Genomic DNA, 16385 nt, shown 5'->3' with positions numbered 1-16385 from the left:
AAAGAGCCTCTCCACCTTTCCTGTAGCCCCCTTTAAGTACTGGAAGGCTGCTATAAGGTCTCCCTGGATCCTTCTCTTCTCCAGGCTGAATAACCCCAACTGTCTCAGCCTGGACTCACAGGGGAGGTGCTCCAGCCCCCAATTATCTTTGTGACCTCCTCTGGACCTTCACGAGCAGGTCCATGTCTTTCTTATGCTGGGGGCCCCACAGCTGAACACAGTACTCCAGAGCTGGGTTTCATGAGAGCAGAGTAGAGCAGGAGAATCCCCCTTAACCTGCTGGCCACACTTCTCTTTATGCAGCCCAGGACATAGTTGGCCTTCTGGTCTGTGAGCGCACATTGATGGCTCATAGTCAGTTTCCCACCCACTACTACCCCCAAGTCCTCTACAGGGTGGCTCTCAACACACTCATCACCCAGCCTGTATTTATTCTTGGGATTGCCCCAGCCCGTGTGAAAAACGTTGCTCTTGGCCTTGTTGAACTTCACAAGGTTTGCATGAGCCCACCTCTCAAGCCTGTCAAGGTCCCTCTGAGTGGCATCCCTTTTCTCCAGTGTGTTGACCGCACCACACATCTTGGTGTTGTCAGTGAACTTGCTGAGGGTGCACTCAATCCCACTGTCCATGTCACCAACAAAGATGTTAAACAGTGCCGGTCCCAGCATCGACCCCTGAGGAACACCACTTGTCACTACTTTCCACTCAGACATCAAGCCGTTGACTGCAACTCTTTGAGTGTGACCATCCACCCAATTCCTTATGAGTGTTTCATCCATCAAATCCATGTCTCTCCAATTTAGAGATAAGGATCTTGTATGGGACAATATCAAATGTTTTGCACAAGTCCAGATAGATGACATCAGTCATCTTCCTAACACTTCTTAACAAAGAAGGTACAGTGATAGAAAAACTTTAAAATAGACATTGAAAGGATAAAAAACAGTGAAGTGTTACATCTCAAAATATAATGGAAAAAAAATAGGGACTCATTATTGAATTGGTGCTTTCCTAAAGAAGTCTTGCAAAGGTCCTCCATTTGTCCAGTCCTCAGGGACATTTTTGTCACTGGTCTAGAAGAAATCAGATTATTTCTGATAACATTTCCACGTGACACAAAAACAGTGGGAGAGGTAAGGAATGAAGAGGACAGGACAATCTGGATAAAGATAATCCATTGTGACCCAAACTGTATGTAAACTGGGCATAAACAAATGGAACATGCAAGAGAGCTGAAGGTAAGATCATGTCTGTACATGTCCAACACTTCAATCATACTTTGAATATGTAGTTGCTTTTCTGAGAAACCAAGACATGAGCAAAACTGGAAGAGTGGCAGGGGTGACCGACTGATATCTCACTTCTGTGAGATGTCCAGCCAGCTGTCATTAGCCCTTAGCTGAAGAAATGAAGGAGTCTCAGCTAAGATTAGGGAGGTTATGTTCCTTCTGTATCTGTATACATCTGATTATTCCTGGAATAGCATGTCAGGCCTGAGGTTCTTTCATCTTGTAACATTAAAAGTTGGAGAGAACTCAGAGAACCACAAGCATAATTGAAGGTCTGGAAAGCATACTTTACAGTGGGATTCAAAGATGTTGATCTAGTTACCTTGGGTTCAAGGAGAGACTTTTGTCACTCTTCACAAGAGTTTTCATAAGGAACAATAATTTGACAACAAAGAGGTTTTATACCCTCATAGTCATAGGTATAACCAGATCCAGTGCCTGGAAGTTGCAGCTGGGGAAGTCTGTATTTGAAATATGTCATGATATGTCCATGTTGAGAGATATTAGACACTGAAATTGCTTACTGAGGTGTCTGATGGAAAATCCATTAGCTACTTGTCTCTTTAAAACCAACACTAATATTTCAGAACAGATTATCCTCTAGGCTAAGTACAGATTCTGGACCTGGAGCAGATATTAACTAAGAAGTAAGTACTAAGCAGGTCATCTCAGCCATGGAAGTAGTCTCTTCTGATCTCAAAATGTAATAACTGTTACATGTTGAAGTTCTGTACTCCAGAGATGCACTCACCACCATACTGGTGTATGTGGCTCATTTGCATGCTGCTCCTCCACTTCCTTCCCCTAAACCATTTCATATCAGCTGTTTCACTTGCAGAATTTTTCCCTGCCCTTCCCTTTTCTGCATTGTAGCTTTTGGTCAAATTCCAGAAGCATTTGACCTATATAATCCTAACATTTTAGATCTTTGACCGTGGCAAAGATTCACATGTTAACAGGTAATGGGTGCAGGAATTGCTAAGAGGGGAAGCATCTGTTACTGATACAACTTTTTTATGAGAAACCCACACTTTCAGGGTGACACCCATCTGCACTATGTCAGGCACAAGGGTGAGATGACTTACACACCAGTAGTGCCCGTTTATCAGCGCTGAGTCTTAGAGGCTCCTGGAGGGACCAGCAACCAGTCCTGCCAATATACCCACGTACATCTGTGGGACATGGTGCTCAGCCAGCTAGTGCACCCACTCGTTGGTGTGGCTGGGTCCTCAGGTGTAAGACAACACAAAGAGCTTGTTTGAATGGTGAACTGGAAGGGGTTTGGGGGCCTTTCCTCGGTGCTGCTGCTGACACACTCAGGGCCCTGTGGGAAACTATTGCAATCTCTCTGTGCTTCATTTCACCAAATATCAACATGCATTTTCAGCCCCTGCTAAGCAAATTACTCTAGGAGTGCAAAACATGCTATTATGGAACCAAATCTGTCCACGGATCGCCTTGTTCATTACGGACTAATGCCTTGTTGAACCCACTGGACCTCTTCATGGGATTTCCTTTTTCCATCTCTTATTCCACCTATTTCTCAGCTAGTTTTCTTACAGGTACTATAATGTGAATTCTGCTGCGTGAGTCAGAGCTCAGGGCTGGCAAAGATGTAAATATCAAAGTTCCCACTATTTGGGTTTTTTGTGTAGATGAGGTTTCCAGCTCCACACCATACATGCTCAGGTGCAGACTGCCACGCTGAAGGAACTGCACACAGAGACACAACTGACCAAAACATTACCCACCAAAAAACTTCTGGAAGGAGAAAACCTGCTGTGATTTTTGTAGCTGTAATCAGGGCAAAGGTCCACCAAATTAAAGGCTGCTTTTCCATCTTTCCTCAACCTCTCCATTGCTTCACCTGACTTCTTGCCTTCTGCGTTGGAGTGAGACTGGTCCTGCCTCTCCCAGGTCTGGAGTCTGGGGCTGGCCTGGCTGGTTGCTGTAGCTGCTGCAGGAGGCGGCAGCTCGGCCAACACAGCAAAACCCCTCAGGGATTTCAGCTGCGCTCCAGCACATCTCTCCTTCGCATGTACCGACCGCAATTCGAAAGACACAATTTGGACAACTGACTGAGGGCGGATTTCCACATATGAGGCCAAGGGCACATCCTGATGTGCAGGTCATTCTCATTGACAGATTTTAAATCCCCACTCCAAAACATCAGTACATTATTTTTTTTTCTGAGAAAGCAGCCACCAGAAATGTATTTTTATTCTCTCGGCTATTCTGTCTGAAATTAACCCCTGCACACATATAGAAACCAACCCAGAACAGGCATGCAGAACAGAAAGTCCAAACAGTTAATCTTGGACCATTGTATAAATAACTGCAAACAGGGATATGTAAGGCAATCATCATAATAACAGTGCCCAGAACAGCCAGATGATAGACAGGAACCCAGTAACCTCTTAAATGCCAGAACAACTCTGCAGCTTGCTACAGCTGCACTAGTTTATAGACTGAAGTTATTCTAACCAATGAAGGCATTTTATTATATTACATTATATTTTATTATATTATAATAATTCTATTAGGGATTGTTTGGCAGTTTAAAAGAACAAAGTCTCACAAGAGCCCTGGTCCCTTGCAGAGAATGCCATATGAAAACCTCCTGATAAATAACAGTTGCTGAGAGCAATTGCTCAACCCACGTGCTGCCTTGTACAGAAATGATCATCCACAGAAACATTTTAAGAAATCAAGAGAGCACCTCAGAAAAAGCAGCAGGAGGGATGGAGGAGTGGGGGAAATGGTGTATGGAGGATGGAAACTTCTGGCAAGCATTGCTGTGTAACTGCTTGCCTGAGTCAAGTGGTTTTTCTTTAAATATTTGCAGCATCAGGGCCTGAGCTGGTAACTTGAATATTAATGTAGTACATCAGCATCTTCTAAATGGGTATCTAAAATCTCCCAGAGCTCTTCTTGCCTGTGATCCTTCTCCTTCCCAGCCATCTCCACTCCGTGCAGTTATACCAGGTCATTTTAAGGGGGAGGGGGAGGCTCATCTGGAAAACTGCTGCATATTTATAATAAGACCATCTATTACACCAGTGCAAGATGGAATTGAAAACATATGGTGCCCTGGGAGCGGCTGTTTCTTTTTTTAGACCTTTTATGCCCTTCAGAAATGTCAAGATAGAGGAACGAAAATGTCAGGAAACTGCAATATGCTTACTCTAAAGGCCTCCCATTGGTGACGTATTTATGAAGCTGTTGGAAATGTGATTCACACCGGGCACAAGAGACCAGGTTTTAAAGTCCCCATTAACAGAGAGGTCTTCTAAAACCAATACTCCTGGATCTGCGCTTTGCTGGGACCTTCTGTTGCTTGGACACAGGTCCCCATGCACTTCAGGAGAAAGCCCCTGCTCCTGTAGTGGTAGTATGATGCCACTTGTTTGTAGGGGTCTATCAGAATATCCCCGTGCCTTTGCTGCTGCTGCCAGACTGCCAGGCAACCCAGGCTTTACCGCAGTGGTGAGCTGCTGCAGCCGGTGGTGATGGTGCAGCTGGCTGGGACAGTTCAGTGGGATTCATATGCAGTCCTCAATGTTTAAAAGCCGGTAGATGTGATCAAACAGTGATCTGGCAACCTCTGCCCATGCCATGCCAACCCTGGGACACTGCTCTGGGACTGTTTTGGTTCACTAGTGAGCATGCAGCCACGTGGACTAGTTACAGGTGTCTCAAAAGTCCTCCCAATGTTTTGTGTTTAGAGGTTTATCCAGAGCTTTCTTACACCTGATTGCTTTTTAAAGGCCCAAATGTCAGCATCAGCATGGTACAGTAAAGATATAGCAGGTCCTGCAAACTATATAGGGCCAAGCAGCAGAGGAGCGACTAAGTCCTGCTCCCTTCCAGGACTATAAAACCCACTCACCTGCAGAACCAGCTGAGAAATTGATCTTATATAGTACACACAGACAGCAGGGGCCTGAAAGCAGCCCACAGGAGTTGCCAGTGGAGCTAAATTGTCTCCAGTACAAGGCAGACTAAAGCTACAGAACTGTTTTTGAAACCGATTGCAAACAGGACCTGCTGCTGTCTCAGATAAAAAGCCCTGTCTGTGATCCAGAAGCAGGGACATGGCCACCATGCTGGAGCTGAGCCGTGTCAGAGGTACCCACTGGACATTTCTTCCCAGTTCCCTTCCAGATTCACGGAGATCGGAGCCCTCAAGTCATCACCTGATTTAAAATTGTCAGGCAAGCCCCAAAGGAAGAAACATGGGGTTTGGGATCATGGTGTCCTCCTAGCCTGAGGACAGGAGTGTGCACCTGGGTGGCTGTGCTGGACGTCCTGTGCGATGGGACAGCAGTAGCATCTCTTTTCCTTGCTTATGGCCAAGAACACGGTCTAACAGAGAGAAGAGGAAGAGGCTTCCAGAAGTATGCTGGAAGAGACAGTGGAAATACTTCAGTCAAGCTCCTCAAGCTTTTAAATAAATTAGACTTATCAAACATTGTGGTTTGGTTGTTGGTGTTTGTTTTTTTGTTTTTTTGTTTTTTTTTTTGGCAAAAATTTCTGGCAAGGAGCGCAGAGCTGCGACCATATTGCAAATCTTGCTATGGGCTGTATTAGAAAAAAAGGATGTGGGAGGTCTTGGAATACAGAAGGGCTGGGGGAAACATATATGCCCTGTTTCTGAGCCCAGAGTCTAGGATGTGAGGTGGAAAAGTGGTAAAGTGTGGACAGATTATAGAGGGCCAAAGAAGTGTTGGACCATTTCCAGAATAGGGCTGAGAGAGAAGAGAAAGGATGAATCAGGGATCTTACCCTTTGAGCAAGGAGCTCAGCACCTCTGACATACCAGCAGGATGGGCTCAGCAGGTTAAACCCTGTCTGCAGTTCACACACACGTGAGATAACTTCTACTTCAGTTCATTGTGCCAGGGATAACAGCCTGAGACAGAGCACTTTCCCCAGAGCAAGTGGATTTGGGCAACTCCTTTGCAGGTTAGTCCTGAGGATGTGCCTCCAGCCGGGATGGGACCATGCAGGTCCCACTCCAGACCCTCTTTTAGAGAAAGAGGGAGAAAAATATGATTTTGGAGCAGAGGGTGTGAGATATCAGGCAAAATGTGTGCGGCCCCATAGGAGAGGACAACTGTTTAGGACAGATTTTGTCCTGCTTTTAAACCGTAGTGTGCAGCTTTGTGTTGCTCCTAGCTGCTCTTCTCCCTTCTGTGTGCCCCTGCTAGCAGGGGGAAAGACCATGGCTGGACGTCATATGGTAGAAGAGGGAAATAAAATAAACACCAGTGTATGTAGGACAGACAAGCAGAGCAGGGTGCAGAGGACAAAAAATGGATAGAAACATGATATCGAAGAGAAAATAGGAAGGACTGCAGGAGCAAAAAGGGATATTGCAAACTCCTGGAGAAGATCAGCATGTGTGCAACGGTACATAAAAATTCAAACAACCCACACTCCTGCCTGCAGAAACAGTCTCTGCTGGTCTTTCACATATCTGTGTCTCTTCTTGCACCCCAGAACCACTCTGTGCATTTCCAAATGCAGAAATCCCTTCTGCTGGCTGTAAGTGGGGGATAATACACTCCATTGCCATGCAGTCCTCAGAGGGGAAGAGAAAATGAGACGATAGAGGACAAGAGATGATAGTGGTGGGGACTGAAGAGACTCATGCTAGGCATGAGAAATGGCAATGAAAGAGAAGGAAATGGAGAAAGAATTTACCTGAAATCCGGTCAGCTCTTGAGGCATGCGCAGACCTATATTGGTCTCTGTGGGTGGCATATAGTATACACATTTGGATATGAGAAATACCAATGAGAAATGCAGTGTCTGATCTCCCTCAGCCCCATGGCCCAGGCAAAGGAATGAAGCATCTCCCGTGCCTATAAAGCAGTTTGATCTGGACCCGCTGTTTGTGGTCCCATTTGATTGCCTCAGACAGATAAGACAATAATTCATCTTCCCGTTGCAGCTCCATACTCCACCAGTGATCCCAGTCAGTTGTCGTGAGACTTCACTGGCACAGATTTCTGTACACGAGGAAAAGAAACTTGGCCCATGACGCAGGGATAGCATGGTTTGGAGAGAGGGTGAGGAGGTGGCGAGTTTTACTCTTGGCTTTGCTGTTGGGTTGTAGCCAGATGGCTATTGCCCCTCTGAGAAACACTCTTCCTTCCACTGAAGCCTCATCTGGGTGGGTTACATTGGCAAGAAGCCCACAGCAAATCATTCCAAGGTGAAATTTTGAAAATCACTACGGAGAAGTAAGATTTTGCTTTCCCCTTCAGAAGAGATTCCTGTTGTTGCAGTGACACATCGTCCCAGACACCCTCCACCCTTCATTCTCAGAGGCTGGGGTAGTTTGGCTGCTGGCGTGGGGGCCAGATCTGTTGCACAGGGCAATCCAGGGGGATATGCAGTCACCAGCTGTGGATCTGCAGGCTGAGATCACTCTCCCAGGGCAAGGGGGTTGCTGTCAGCTGGCCCAGGGCACCACCGAGACAGCTCCGCACACAAGCACATCCCCTGACATTGAGCAGCCTGGACAGGAACAGAAAGAAACGTATTGCACATAAATCTGGAGAGAATCATCCCCAGGTAGCTCCCACCAGCATGGCAGTTACAGTGAGAGGGACTTGCTGAGGTCTTCCTCAGGTGGGGGTAGACGTGCTCCTCCTGAAACAGGCTCATACATCTTGCAGGGACTTCATCACACGTTCACAGTGGGTCTTGAATTACCTCACCAGAGGTAAAACCACCTGGGTGTCTGATGCACTTGGGAAAATATGACCTTTGGCCTCTCTCTCTTAATGTCATCTTTCTGCATGCTGGAGATAACCAAGCTTATCTGCCTTTGCTGAACACGTTGAGATTTGCAGAAGAGAAGCATTGAGTACGTGACTAACGTCGGCATCATCCTCCACATCCCTTTGCTGAACCCCGTCAGGCTCAGGTTGCTGAGAGTCAACTTTGCACCAATTTAACTACCTACGCAGGGAAGAGTTGCAGCCATTGCAGACTCCCTAAGATGCAGAGTTGCCACTAAAAAACCTTATTCAGTCAATTCAAGCCCTGCAGCAAGGTTTTAAAAGAAAAGTCAAAGGTACCAGCAGAAGTGGGTATGAACCAAACACAGAAGGGAGGACAGAGAGAAGTTAATATTTCACAGGCATGATCTACAGCCATGAAATGTGATCACAGCTGGGAAATGTGGGCTTATATTTTTTTCTAAATTAAAATAAAAGCAAGGCCAGAGCTCCAGCAAAATATGGAACCAGGGTGTTCTGTTTTAGCTTTGCAGCAAAGTTCAAGTTTTACTTTAATACTAATTAAATCTTTTGGTGTTGTACGAGAAAAAGTATCAGCTAAGAGACTGTCTCTGCCTCCAGAGTTTTTGATGTGGTTAATTTCTGGAAAGAAGAATTTGGGACTCGGATTTTGTAGTGCTTCACTCCACTATCCTGGCCTGAAATAAATACAAAAGCCTGTGCCAAGAAGTAACAACAAGAAAAATATTTTTTGTGGGTTTCTGCCACAAAGCTGAGATGGGGATAGATGGATTGATTTGAGGCAGGTGATGAGTCTCGAGGGTGCAGGACCGGTGTGGGGCACAGCCACGACGGAAGACAGGGGAGTGAACATTGCCCTTGTTACCTTTCAGCCATCCAGAAAGAGGTAAAAAGGTGCTGGTGCTGACACAGCAGAGTGATTTTGCAATATGCCTATTTAAATAAAATAATTTACTGGATGCTATTCTCAGTTTACTTGAACTAAGAAGGAGACTGGAGGGAGGATAAAATTCAGATCAAGAAGGAGTTAATGCATTTAAAGGGCTAAAACCTGAACCACTGGGATAAAAGCAAACTTAGTCAGTGACTTCACTGCAACTCAGCAGTAAATCCAGAGTCACTATTTTCTGTGGAGTGCAGATGTCTGAATACCATCCCTGGATGGGAATAAAAGGAAATGCTGTTTACTGTGAACAAAACGCATTATGAACAAACTCTGACACACCCTAAACCAACTTTCTTTTGAAAGCTAGCAAGGGTTTCATTAAAAGCAAAATTTGTGAAAAGATATTTACAGGATATGTGAGAACTTGCTTGAATGATTAAAAATTAATTATAACAAGGGGGGGGATGTAGAAACACGTTATGTTAGGATGCCACTGCATGGCCCAGACAAATCTGTTTCTGAAACTGTAAATTCAGCCCCTTTACTCCCCTTCCCTTTCTTATATCTGATTCTCCACTGGGCTTGTTGGACACTGGAGCAGATGCACTTATATGTTTGTAAAGCACAGATGATTCAGTGGTGCAATGCTCTGCATACAAGCTGTATCTCCCTTATTGCCCAACTCATTTATACTGTCACAGAGCAAAATGCTGAGCTTGATGCACATAGGAGGAGGAAAAAAGCTCCCATCAATTTCTCTAAGCTTCTTGAGTTGGAAAATACCTTAACACTTGACAAGTCTGCAGCCTCACAGATGTCAAGCTAAGCCATCAAAGAGATGGTGGAATCGTTGCAAAAATGGGCTGCTGGTGTCAGAGCCTCAGGATGGGGGATTGACCAAACTCTGCCCCTACCCATGTGCCCTGCAGTCCTGCCTGCAAGAGGTCTTTGTCCAAGCACCCTCTTCCTACCTTCTGCAGGGTCGGAGGGTGCTGGGAGCAGCCCAGTCCATCCGTCCAGCGAGCCAGTGCTCTCGGCAAGACCTTGTGAGGTGTCATGAGGCCTGTCCCTGCTATGGTAGTGTAATGAGTGTTCCTAAGGGGAGACAAATCAACCATCAGCTCTTTGTGTGTCTTCTTGGGTTTCCCTTTAACTTTGGTTTGCTCGTGTTTTAGTTTGGTCTTCTTGGGGGAAGCTGTATAAAATTGTGGAGCAAAGAGGAATCACGGCTGCTGATGTGATTTGAAAGTGGGAGAAACGTGGCTTGATATTCGTGCATTTGCTTTGCATGTGCTCTCTGAGGGGCATAAACTCAGCCACAGAGGCTTCTTTGGTGACTACTGTGGCTGTGCTGAATTGTCCCCATTTTGAGTATCTGGTGCACAGCAGCCAGTATAAGCCTGGCTGGCTCTGGGCTTGGTGGGTTGCATGAGGTATCATAGAACCATAGAATGGTTTGGGTTGGAAGCGACTTTCAAGATTATCTAGTTCCAAGCCCCCTGACATGGGCAGGGACACCTTCCTCTAGATCAGGTTGTCTTTCAACGGTCTCCCCCACCACCCAGACATGGAGCTGCAGAAGGGAAGCAGTTTAGCAATAAGAGCAGCAGCAGAAGCGCACACTGGAGAATGGTGTCCAAGCTGAGCTGTAGCTGTTAATGCTGTCCTTGCTCTTTTAGCTCCCCACCTGTGGCTGCTGAAAATGCACAGGTCTGATCGCCCAATGCCTGCTGATGCTGGTGGTTGTGGCAGATGTGCAACACTTGGGAAATGGACAGAAGTGACTGGCAGCTAAGAACAACTGCCTTCTCCCCACCATCCTTTCTTTTTTCCCATTCATTTGTTTTGTATTCTCTTTTTTTTAAATTTTTTTCTTGGTCATGTACAAATAAATGTTTGCCCCATACAAGTTCAGGACACTTGCCTTGACCTTACAATTCCCAGGGGGAAAGACGACAAAAAACACTGAAAGCTAAAAATTGGTTTGATACAAGCCCCTGACCTCCAATTGCCTGACAAGAAGGAACTGCTTTGTTACTTGTGTATGTTTCAGTGGTCTTACACCATTTTATCTTGCCCAGAGATATAAACTCAGATATAAACCAGTGGTGGAAAAGGTCTTGGTCTTTGGCCCATCCTCCCCTAACAGTCCTTCATCCCTGTTAAAATACCATTTTCAAACAAGCTAGATATTTTCTGCTCTATCCTTTTATATTTTATCTGGCCTTTATCATCCACAATAACATTATTATCAGCCAGAGTGTTTGCAGCGATCACTGCAAAACATGTCTGAGGCTTAGCAGATGAACAGTAGAGCTGCAAGTCTTTTCTCCTGCAATTCTTTTCCCATTAATTTACAACTATTATATTTTCTCCAGCCCCAGAGCTGTTTATCCTTGCTGCAAGATCCTCAGCAGGCTGATTCACCCCTTGGGCTGTGCCAGCTCGTGTGAGGGAGCCCGGCACTCGCCAGCTGGCAGCCCCTCCAGAAGCAGATGAGCTGGCCTGGAGAAGGACTGAGGTCAGGCTGGCTGGAAGAGCTGCTCAGTTACTATTTCTCCAGGGTTTTCTCCAGTTGTGGGGCTGGGCGAGCACTTGCAGAGAATTTAAAGCACCTCTGCAAGAAATCCAAGAGAGGAAGGATAGTTTGATGGGGAAAGTGCTAATTTTGGATTGAGGAGAGCTAAACTCCAGTTGCAAGATGTCTGCTGACCTAGGGAAGGGGCAGCAATGGGCCCATTTCTTTTTACCTCTGCATTCTTTCCAGGCCTTCTCCCCACCTTATGTTCACACTCCACTTCAGTTTTATGGTGGCAGGTGGTAGGGATGAAGTCAGGATCAAATACAACTTGTTAGACATATTTTCTTATTGTTGTTGTTTCTGTTGGGGAGACAGAAATCTTGCAAGGGACTATAGTTCCTTAGAAGGAACTATAGGACAGCGAAAATCCCATTACCCAACATGTAGCATACCCAGGTGTTACGCAGTACAGAAAAAAAAAAAAAAAAAACAATCAATGAAAGCATCATTTAGCTCCTGCCAAGTCATAGGAGTGTGAACCCCTGAAGAAATGGATGAGGACACGATGACCGCATGGAGGAGATGCCCTCACCCTCCCTGTGCAGAGGAGTACCCCCTGCAGAGCTCTGTTAGCTGCTGTGAGCTCTCTTTGAGCCTTCTCCCTCTTTTCTGCATGATTTCTCTCTTAGAAGCTCATTCTGTCTGTACAACTCACCTTCCACACCTCTTATTTTTTCCACTTATCCTATTCCTCAGCTTGGTAGTACCCACACAGCACCCCTTTGCAAAACACGGTCTCTTCTGCACCTGAAGTAAAGCCAACCTGTGGAGGGAACAGCAGAGATCACCTTACATCTTGGCTTTCATATGACAGTTCAATGTCAAGAGAGCCGGAGGTTATAGAAGGACTTGGAGAGAGGCAACTTGTTTTTCTCCTCCAGCATATGGCTGTGTGGGAAGGAGGGTGCTGATCCACAAACAGTCTGCTCATGGTTTTGTCTGCTCCAGGCAGAGCTCGCAGCCTGCTCCAGGGACTTCTGGCCCGAATTGTGTCTCTGAAGAGGCTGACAAAGACGCTGTGGCAGACTCTGCCATTGTTTCATTTTCAGTGTGTGGGACAGCATCCAACCCATCCTCTGATCCTGCTGGTGACTCCCACCCTTCTCCTAATATGCAGACCAGCACGGCATCCCAAGTCCTGCATCCTAAGTCCTGCACGGCATCCCAAGGCCAGTGCATTTGTCAGACTGAGCCTGGACCCCCCAGGTTGCCAAAGGAGCAGAGCTGGGAGGTGTCTCCCACTGTACAGTAAGAGCAAGGGGTCATTTTTCTCCTGGTGTCAGGGCATCAGTGCTGGGAACAGAAACGCATGAAACATAAGGTACACTTGGGATAGGGCTGTCAGGGCAGCCTCCCAGGGTATTAACAGCATGGGCCAACGCCAACTGTCCTTAGTCATGGAAAACACCCACTGGAGTCAAGGGAAGTTCACTGACTTAGTGAGTGGAGATGCTGCCAGGCTGATATCGTAACCGAGACCCATGTCTGTGCTCCCATAGCCAAGTTATCTCTATTATTTTCTTTATGCAATGTTAATTTCAGTTTTAGAGGGGGGCTCAGTGAAGTCTCCCTCCACCCCTTTCCAGGGTAGCCCCTCTTATTAAGAACCAGGCTAATGCTCTGTCTGTCTGGGAATTGTATAATCCCTTATGCTGTAGGAAAAAATATTTTATCTGCTTCGTTTTCTTTCAATTGGTCTTTCCTTATCTTCTTCTTATCTGAGCTCCTCAATCCTACCTCAAAAGTATCCTACCAGACAACTCTTATTGCTGCTAATAGTAAAATGCATGTTGTAGAGATGTCCCCTTTTCCCTTAAAACCAGTATGTTTACTGTTTTTTCTCTAATCCTTGTCATGCTGAGTATATGCCCATGTTGACTGTCAGGACACTCCGTTGCTGATAATATTCAGTATGTCATTTGTGGATTCTCCATTATTGAAAGTGTTTAAGACCAGGTTGGACAGGGCTTTGAGCAACCTGATCTAGTGGAAGGTAATCCTACCCATGGCAGGGTGGTTGGATTTTTCAGTCTTCTGGTAGAATATTCCTGTTGGATTTGATCGTACCTTAGCTTCACGGTTCCCCTATTAAAGGTAACAAAAAATTGCCGCCTTTTTTTTTTTTTTTTTTAAGCTCTCATTGCATTATTGCATTTATTTCTGGTTGTGCAGAGTATACATGCGCAGAGTTATTAAAAGCTCCTGGATGCAAAATTTCTTCTGAGTGCCCAAAAAAAGGTCTTTTTACCTCCCTTACAGGAGACTTTTTTTTTTTTTTTCTTCTACAGGAGCTTGTTGGAAATGTTACCCTGGGCTTCCTTATCCCCAGGCTAAGCTACATCTCGCATGACAGCATCCCTCAAGATCACCCCAAAAATGCTACCTGAGTTTATTTAGTCTAGAGAAGAGAAATCTGGAGAGATCACAGCCTTACACTGCAGTGGGGGATGTACCAAAGTCTTTACCATGTCCGCAGAAGACAAGACACACAGTGATTGGATGAAATTACATTGAAGTTTTAGTTTAGGCATTTCTAATGGTGAAGCTAAGCCCAGTAATGGGTTGCCTGAGGAGGCTGAGGATTTTCCAGCATTAGAGGATTTGGGAACCCTATCAGGGATGGCTTGGGAGAGGATCCTGCCTGTGGGCAAGGCAGCCCAGTAGCCAAATTCTCAAGGTCTGTTCCAGCCCTGCTTTTTATGATTTTATTGTACAGCCTGATTGGAGACCTCTCAGGGCATGCTGAAAGGCTTTCTCTTTTAGAGCAGGTCTCTCCAGCATTCTGCTGAATGGGGTATTTTTTAACATGAATTTTTAAATGAGTTGAGTTTGCAGGTCAGACTCTGAGGGTACAAATTTTTAAAATCTGAAATCTCTAATGAGATGAACAGTTATTTCTAGACTTAGGTAATAAACTAGTAGCACAACAGAAAGTTGCCTGTCACTGAAAAAACACTGGTGACTGGGATAAGTAATTCATAACTGCTTCATATTTGTTGAATTCACTCCCAGTGACTGGGCATGTTGCAGAACCCTCAAATGCGGGTGATACTGGAGAATTTTCTATTATTTCTTCACTTTTTTGTTTTCTGTGTAGCTGAAGTGATGTTCTGCAGATTGTTCACGGTCACCATATGCGCTGTCCTGCAGATGCCACCAACATGGTGCTAAGCGAGGGTGGACCAGGGCTGTTTCTCACCACAGATGGCATTGCCTGGAAGGACAGCCCACAGGCAGCCGGGTGGGAGGGTGGGGAGTCCAGATGCCCACGCTCACTCTGGGCAGATGTTTTGGCCCCATGCGCCCTGTTGCTTCAGTTCCTTTGCTGGATGGCCACGCAAGCTTTCCAACATTGAGTAATACCAGAATACATCTTATCTAGGGAGCTAGTTGCGGTTAGAGATAATTTTTCCTCAAGTATTCACACATATTCTGCTGTACAGCTGGGATGTTTGGAGAGGGTAAAAAGAAAAGCTCACAAACACAACTGAGTCAACATTCAGTTTTTTTGAATGTTAATGAATGTCTTCGGGGCAACGCTCCTGCTTTGAGCTCTGCAGCTCCTGCTCTGCTGAAGGAGTTTTCCTTTCCCTGGTTGCTATCATGGGAAGCACCTCCAGGACACCAGCTTGCCCTGAGGGCCACCACCGAGGGCACCAAACTTCCCTGATGGTATAGAGAAAACACAGGGAAAATTGACTGCTGTAGGAATTTGTGGACCAGCCCAAGTGAAGTGGATGGTTTCGGTTTAGTGAAGGCAGCACTGAGCTGGTGCTGTTAATTCCGAAGCATTGCATCAGCAATCCCTGGAAAAGCATTAGCATTCTTATTGCAAGTGAAATATTTTTAAAACGTATATGATCAGCTGAAAGCTCTGGAGATAAAAATACATGAACTTAATGTGGAAAATGTCATTCCTGTATTTGTGCTTGGGACTTTGAGCTTTTATGGTGAGGGACATTTTGGAGCTTCCCTTGACAAGTTGGAAACTACAGGGTTTGATAAGAAAAACCTGAGCTCCTCATACATGCACTTGGGTCTTATATCCATGCCCTTAGGATCAGCATCTGCTATCATGAGTCTTGCCATGAAACCTGTAGCTGTGGCGTGTAGGCAACGAAGTGTCCCTCAGCACGGGCATCTCCAGGCTGGCAAGATGCAGATTGCTACAGCCAGGCCCACAATGACTTGTGGACAGCCTCACCCTGGGCTGCTAGACCACAGGGATGTGCCAGCCTTTAAACCAGCTGACAATACACACACTGTGGATGCTGATGGCTGGAGCTGGAATGCAATCAAACCCTTCAATTACACCTTGGTGATTTAATCAGCTCCCTGCCAAATGCTGGCTGGGCGTCCTGTGGTACTACGCAAATACAGTAATTACTGCTGTATGCCATTTCACAATAAAATATAATTTACCTGGATTAGAAAACACCATTCTGCTGTCAGCCGTCTGCAGCCCCTCGATAGGCACCCGCGTGGGCAAAGTGTCTCTTTGAGAGTGCCACTGCTGTGCTCAAACAAAACAGTTTCTGTTCTGGACTATTAAGTCATTTCTTTCTTGTTTATGAGATTAGGAAGTGTTGGGAGCAGCTTTCTGGATAAATCTCTGGCTGAACTGAGCTCTTATACACCAGAGGATCTGATTTGAAGGGGGGAAAAAAGGAACCATACAAATAGCCAACGCACAGAACCAAAAACAAGAGCTGACAAAGGCGTTTTTTGCTGCGCACAGCCCTAGAAACACAGATGTGTTTCAATGAGCACCATTTGAGAGGGAATGAACTCATCTGGAAGCCTTGTTTGTTCCTTTCTGCTCCTCCACCCACCGGCCACCCCCAGGAAAACAGCGG

The sequence above is a fragment of the Tyto alba genome, unplaced genomic scaffold, assembly GCF_018691265.1.
Source record: "Tyto alba isolate M040663 unplaced genomic scaffold, T.alba_DEE_v4.0 Super-Scaffold_2, whole genome shotgun sequence".
Classification (NCBI taxonomy): domain Eukaryota; kingdom Metazoa; phylum Chordata; class Aves; order Strigiformes; family Tytonidae; genus Tyto; species Tyto alba.
This window is presented reverse-complemented; position numbering follows the sequence as displayed.